Source organism: Acipenser ruthenus, chromosome 29 (assembly GCF_902713425.1).
Source record: "Acipenser ruthenus chromosome 29, fAciRut3.2 maternal haplotype, whole genome shotgun sequence".
Taxonomy (NCBI): Eukaryota; Metazoa; Chordata; class Actinopteri; order Acipenseriformes; family Acipenseridae; genus Acipenser; species Acipenser ruthenus.
This window is the reverse complement of record NC_081217.1, coordinates 19,441,161-19,447,612: the sequence shown is the minus strand read 5'-3', so window position 1 is coordinate 19,447,612 and position 6,452 is coordinate 19,441,161.

Sequence of the window (6,452 nt, the reverse complement as noted above, 5' to 3'; positions counted from 1 at the left end):
GTATTCTCGCTGTCTCCTGTTTGCTTGCTGCGGTGTGTTCAGTGCCTGTGCAGTGTGAGTTTAGAGTGCACAGCTAGTCTAGGCTGCTGTGCCATTTCTAATCCCTTCTGTTCCTGCCTTTGTGTGAAAACCCAGCAGGAAGTGAGAGCTGGGCAGACAACAATTAACAAAAGAACTGTGAAGAATACAATTAGCAATCAATAGGAAAAAAGACAGGCCTTTGTGCCGGTTTCCATGGAGACGCCACACAGCCAGGGTTCATGGATGAGAAAGCTTTTCTTTAGTTTTGCTTTGCTTTCTTTCCTTTTTCCTTTTTTTGTGTGGTTCGTTCTCTTAAGTGTATCACCTTTCTTTCTTTCTTTCTTTCTTTCTTTCTTTCTTTCTTTCTTTCTGTGTTTGGTACAAGCTGTAGGTGTAGCGCACCCTTCTGTGTCCTGTCATTACTGATTAGCTTCTTATGCAAATTGCTTCCCTGGAAAGTGTTCTGTAATACAGTATATACAAGCTGCCGTCCCCTTTTGCTGGCTGACTGATAGTAGGTTGGAGGGAGTCTCAGTACGAGAGGGAAGCAAGCCCTCTCCGCCATATACTACAGTGTTCCATTTTGCACAACCCAGTGTGCTGCTGGGTTTGTGTACCTTTAAGTGAGTGTGTGCTTGCCTGTGTGTCTGTGTCTGTGGCTCATATTTAATAACATAGCTGTCCACAGTTACTCCACCTCCCTCTGTGCAGGTAATGTGTTAATTGGCTCCAAGCTTGTCAGTGTTGCTAAAAAGCACAAGAACTCTCCCGCTCTTCCTTGCAGTTAATCCTGTTGAGTCTGTTTCGAGAGAGAATTTTCTATTTTTTTTTTTTGAAGAAACAACTGGAAACAATTGAAAACTTTATCTGAAACTCAAAAGAAGAAATACTATGTCCAGTGTGTAGAATATATACACTATTGTAATAATGGATGCTTTGAATAATGAATGACTAGTTCCTGACACGCCTTCCTGTTACAGGTTTAATAGAGCTTAGATCTTTTGTTCTAACGTCAGGGGCAGACATCTTTATACTGTACAGTGCGGTCCAATGTCCTTAAATAAACCCATTAAAACCTCTCACCAGGTCCTAAAGCACTTCATGAAATGTATTTTGGATCAGTGTTCTGTCCAAGTGGTATTCCAATGAATGTGACTGCTTGATTGAATAAATCCAGATTGGAGCCCACAAGGTACGGAGGCTGACCTACCTAGTGTACCGTCTGTTGGAACTGCCACGTATGGATCGCGTTCTAGCACCCACAGTATGAAACTTCCTACCTAGGGACAGTGCTTTTTCCTTTGCTGACCATGTAAAGTGCCCTGATACGTTCCCCGTGGGGCACTATATTAATTGTAAAATTGATTGAATGATTGCTTGATTGATTGATTGATTGATTGATTGAAGTATAACCTCCCCTCACCATTAAGCGTGCAGTGTATGGGGTGCACAGTATCAGAAGCAGGGATGAAGGGGTTAACTTTAGTTTGGTGCTCAGCTTCACTTCAGAGTCAAGCATGCTGGTGGAAACTAACAAGGCAAGGAACAGGATACAAAACCCAGATAGAGACGCTGGTAGCACAAAGCGAAAAAAAACCATCAAACCCTGCTAATTGGGGGAGATTGCTGCAGATGGGAGCTGCTCTTGTACAGCTAATTATAGGGTACCTACCGCTCTGTCTGCTCATTTATTCACCATATAAAGCAACCCCCCCCCCCCCCCCCCATTTCACTCAGAACGAGGGCACTCCTGCAAGAGAGGATAATCGCGACAGATCTTTTTTTTTTTCTTTTTTTTATCATGCAAGGCTGTGGTCCTGCAAACAGCTGTAGGGTAACCCAGGTGATTCATTCTAATAATTATTAAGATGTGCCATGCAGGGTTTTACTGTGGTAGCACCTCATGCATGCTGCTTTGCTGTTTCAAAACCATCGCTCTATCTTAAAACAAGTGCAGAAAGAACATTTTCAGAGGAATAAAATAATTTTCATTAAAAAAACAGGCACTGCTCTTTCATATATTGTCTGTTTTGAAAATTAACCTTGAAACATACTGTGAACAAGGAATAGATTTTATTAATGTTTAACAGCAAAACTGGACCATTTAAAAGAAAAAGTTAAAAGAATAACCTGCAAAAATTGTTCTCATATTTATCCAAAACGTAATCAAGTAGCTTTAATAGAAAAATAACTAAAAACAAAGACATTCTAGTTACTCAATGTAATATATTTGCAATGGGATGAATGTATGTTGCATGTGTAAATTATCAGCCAGTCCATCAGATGGGTGTTAGCCCGCATTGCAATACAACAGTAGCATCGTTGCCAGAACTGCCAGTCTCTGCTTGAGAGAGGCGCAGGACTGGATGGCAGGCTGGGGGTGTTCAGGTCAGGACTGGGATGAGCTCATTCACAGCCCCCATCAGAGACAGTAGCAATGTTCAGATAAATAAATGAAGGAGGACAGGTTGTTTTTTTTCATTCAGGTCAGAATCATATAAAATATAACTCCAAAAACGCACGCACTCTGAACAGTAACAGACATATACCAACCTAAAACAACCGCAAAAGCAAACCACACACTCCATTGACAATGCTGACTGAAGCGTAAAGATCAGCTTCACAATGCTATGTAGGGCAGATTGGTGTTTGTGTGTTGGCAAGCCCAGCTCCCCTTCTCAATAAAGTAGAAAACCAACAGCCAAGCGAATTAACCGCAAAAGTAAAATACAGGTAGAAACTCAGCTATTTTTTAAGCGATAAACAAAAAGTTCAGGGAATAGATGAATAACTGTTTCATTCTGTTCTCGGGGTTTTTTTCCAGTGCATTTCTGTAATATTTGAGAGCACAGTGTGTGAGAAACATCCAGCTTGTCCACAAGATGTGAATGCTACACGGGCTTCTGCTAATTTAGTAGGTGCGAATCTGACAAGTGGAATGAGTGTAGCAGTCTAAACTTAGACATCCTGGGCATCTGTACACACAAATAACCAGCACAGAACTCAACACAGTTCTGCTGTGCTTAGGAGAGGCCAGGCCTGCACAGCTGGGAGTGCTCGGTTTGTTCAGGGGGAGGAATGCTTTGCTGCAGAGCTGTTTGGGAATGCTTTCATGGCACCTGGGAGCACTCTGAATGTTCCTTTCCACTTACCCAGGTACAGCTGAGCTGGATGGGCTCAGAAGTACAGTTTTACATACCCAACCGGACAAAGCTGTTACTTCGTGGGATGCAGAAGAAATGAACCTCATTAATAAGACTACTGACAGCTGTGGAAAGACCAGAAATAAAAAACAGCCATAAATGTTTGTTCAACGTCGTCCATCTTCACTTGTTTGCATTTGTTCAATCAATCCCACAAACCAACGTGACCTTTTACCGCCTCACTACTACTTCCTCGGTCAGCTATACCTGACAAAATGACACTGGAGCACTTCTTTAACTACCCCTAGCTATACCTGGGAAAAGGCAATGGAAACAAGGCATCAGAAGAGCATTGCCACACCAGGTTGCACAAATAGTGGTATAGAAAAGACTGGTAGACAAGCATTGAAAGTGAATGCAATAGTCACCCAGACATAAACTGTGGTACCCACTTCACCCATTCCAGAACATTTACACTGACCATGAATTAAAGAAAGGCAGAACCTCCCCACTGCTGTGATAAACACAGAGCAGTGATCTGTGAAGCAACTTGAAATCCTGATCACGGAGAGCGTCTTCACAGAATGAATGCTACAGTCCATGGCATGGGGTCCCATTTAAAAGCACTTGCAAGTATTAACTTGAAGTCCGTTCGGTGCTACTGCTGCAGCATCAGTTACAACCCCCTTTACTGCGCCAAGGGGCCTCACAGTACTGTACATTTGATTAAAACACACAACAAAGAAGCCCACTCCTGTGTGGCGCTGGAAGAAATATCAGTGGTGGCCGACACAAAGGGAGAGCTGAAAATAGCCAGAGCACAATGAAACCTGCCACAGCGTCTATGAGATAATGTCTAATTGGAAACAGTGAGGCCATTGTCCCGCTGTCATTCGCCCCATTGTCCTCCCCTTCCATTGGCTCTCTGCGATTGTTCCCTGCTATTGTCCCCCTCGCCTCTCACCGTATTGTTATAATTTCATTACTCGTCTTTCTTTTGTTCCCAATTCCTTTTCTCTCTCTTTCTCTCTCTCTCTCTCTCTCTCTCTCTCTCTCTCTCTCTCTCTCTCTCTCTCTCTCTCTCTCTCTCCTTTTGTTCCTGCTTTTTTGGAAGTGTGCGTTTGTGTTTGTGTTTGTGTGTGTGTGTGTGCGTTTGTGTTTGTGTGTGTGTGTGTGTGTGCGCGTTTGTGATTGTGTGTGTGTGTGTGCGTGTGTGTGTATAAAAGCCATTTGTCTTTGCTGATTTTATTTAGTTTGTATTATTATTTTTAATAATAATACAAACTAGTACCTAGCATATTCTAGAGCACATTTAACATGAACTTTACACTGCAGTGATTTGGCCGGTACAGTACCGGCTGTCTTACTTTGGTACCTGATCCTCACAGCTTGATAGTGTGAACCGAATTTTGAAATCCACTCTGTCCCGAGTAGACTGGCACAGTGACTATGCTTTCTTGTGATGTACAGACGTGCTCAAATTTGCTGGTACCCTTACAGCTCATTGAAATAATGCTTCATTCCTCCTGAAAAGTGATGACATTAAAAGCTATTTTATCATGTATACTTGCATGCCTTTGGTATGTCATAGAATAAAGCAAAGAAGCTGTGAAAAGAGATGAATTATTGCTTATTCTACAAAGATATTCTAAAATGGCCTGGACACATTTGTTGGTACCCCTTAGAAAAGATAATAAATAATTGGATTATAGCAATATTTCAAACTAATTAGTTTCTTTAATTAGTATCACACATGTCTCCAATCTTGTAATCAGTCATTCAGCCTATTTAAATGGAGAAAAGTAGTCACTGTGCTGTTTGGTACCATTGTGTGCACCACACTGAACATGGACCAGAGAAAGCAAAGGAGAGAGTTGTCTGAGGAGATCAGAAAGAAAATAATAGACAAGCATGGTAAAGGTAAAGGCTACAAGACCATCTCCAAGCAGCTTGATGTTCCTGTGACAACAGTTGCAAATATTATGAAGAAGTTTAAGGTCCATTGAACTGTAGCCAACCTCCCTGGGCGCGGCCGCAAGAGGAAAATCGACCCCAGATTGAACAGAAGGATAGTGTGAATAGTAGAAAAAGAACCAAGGATAACTGCCAAAGAGATACAAGCTGAACTCCAAGGTGAAGGTACGTCAGTTTCTGATCGCACCATCCGTCGCTTTTTGAGCGAAAGTGGGCTCCATGGAAGAAGACCCAGGAGGACTCCACTTTTGAAAGAAAAACATAAAAAAGCCAGACTGGAATTTGCTAAAATGCATGTTGACAAGCCACAATCCTTCTGGGAGAATGTCCTTTGGACAGATGAGTCAAAATTGGAGCTTTTTGGCAAGTCACATCAGCTGTATGTTCACAGACGAAAAAATGAAGCTTTCAAAGAAAAGAACACCATACCTACAGTGAAACATGGAGGAGGCTCGGTTATGTTTTGGGGCTGCTTTGCTGCGCCTGGCACAGGGTGCCTTGAATCTGTGCATGGCACAATGAAATCTCAAGACTATCAAGGCATTCTGGAGCGAAACGTACTGCCCAGTGTCAGAAAGCTCTGTCTCAGTCGCAGGTCATGGGTCCTCCAACAGGATAATGACCCAAAACACACAGCTAAAAGCACCCAAGAATGGATAAGAACAAAACATTGGACTATTCTGAAGTGGTCTTCTATGAGTCCTGATCTGAATCCTATCGAACATCTATGGAAAGAGCTGAAACTTGCAGTCTGGAGAAGGCACCCATCAAACCTGAGACAGCTGGAGTAGTTTGCTCAAGAAGAGTGGGCCAAACTACCTGTTAACAGGTGCAGAAGTCTCATTGAGAGCTACAGAAAATGTTTGATTGCAGTGATTGCCTCTAAAGGTTGTGCAACAAAATATTAGGTTAGCGGTCCCATCATTTTTGTCCATGCCATTTTCATTTGTTTTATTATTTACAATATTATGTTGAATAAAAAATCAAAAGCAAAGTCTGATTTCTATTAAATATGGAATAAACAATGATGGATGCCAATTACTTTTGTCAGTTTCAAGTTATTTCAGAGAAAATTGTGCATTCTTGGTTTTTTGTGGAGGGGCACCAACAAATTTGAGCACGTCTGTAACTTGTCAAAAACATACATATTTTAAAACAAACCTCTATTAAATCTCACTAGTATTTGAAACACATAGTACTACCAAAACAAATGTACTAAATCACAATCGAGGTCAACATGGCTATTACCTTGATAAACTAAACCCCCTCCATAAAATAAACACTGATTCATTCTGAAAAATATAAGACTACATT